This window comes from Triturus cristatus, chromosome 1_2, assembly GCF_964204655.1.
Source record: "Triturus cristatus chromosome 1_2, aTriCri1.1, whole genome shotgun sequence".
Classification (NCBI taxonomy): domain Eukaryota; kingdom Metazoa; phylum Chordata; class Amphibia; order Caudata; family Salamandridae; genus Triturus; species Triturus cristatus.
Window position 1 is genome coordinate 877,736,431 of NC_140580.1, and position 1,015 is coordinate 877,737,445.

The 1,015-nt window shown below is 61.0% G+C and overlaps 1 pseudogene; it reads right to left on the reverse strand.

The window, feature by feature from the left end:
• Positions 1 to 681: 681 nt before the first annotated feature.
• LOC146868199 (5S ribosomal RNA) lies at positions 682 to 800 on the reverse strand (annotated as a pseudogene).
• Positions 801 to 1,015: the final 215 nt, after the last annotated feature.

Sequence of the window (1,015 nt, forward strand, 5' to 3'; positions counted from 1 at the left end):
GGCGAACCCCCCAAACACCCGGGAGCACGAGGCAGGGTCAGCAAGGCAGGGTAAAACCCCAGAGAATCCAAGGAACGGGAAACAGAAGCCAGACGGGAAAACCGCCCACAGGGAAAACCACTGACCCAGCACAGTACAGGAACCCAAGCATGCCCCCCAGGGAAACAAAAAGCCGCCAAAGGGAAGGATGCACCAAGCCGCACCAGGACAGAGAGCGGGAAGGGCCCGGGGCAAACCGCACCAAGGAAGGGCCAGAGGCACCGAGACCAACCGGAAGGAGAAAAACTGCCAGGCAACAAGACCCAAAACATGATACGAGGAAGGCCCCCACCAAGGCAGACAACCCCAACAGGAAAAACCAGGGGAACAAATCAAACCCCATGACAGGATCCGATCAGAGAAGGACAAGCGAGACCGCCAAAAGCGACCCAGCAGAAAAAAGGACAGAACGCTCACCCCACCAGAGGTGGGCGCCGAACCCCCGGCCCGACCAAGCAGGTCCGAACAGAAGGACCACAACAAAGACCCCAACCCCCAGGGGGCAAGGAGAAGTACGGAGACAGCAGGAAGCCGTCCAGAAAAGGGCGTAAGAGCTGCCCACCGAGACAGGGAGCAGGAAGAAGAGGGAGCGGCAAAGCCGCAGACCCGGACAAGACAGGGTGAGCCCAAGAAGGACCCCATAGCCTACAGCACCTGGCATTCCCAGGCGGACTCCCATCCGGGTACGAACCAGGCCAGACCCTGCTTAACCGCTGAGAGCAGATGAGACCAGGCGCAATCAGGGTGGTAAGGCCGAAGGCCCCACCACCAGCAACCGCCAGGGACAGACCCCGCACAACAACAGCGGGAACAGGAGTCCACAGGACGAAAGTACCGGGGGTACAGAGCGGACACTGTCGGCAAGCCGAAAGCCAACCGAGCCCCACGCCCCCAACAGTACACCCACAACAGAGGGGGCCGAGGGACCCTCACGCCCACAGGCACAACAGCCGGAAAAACAGACAAGCCCACAGCC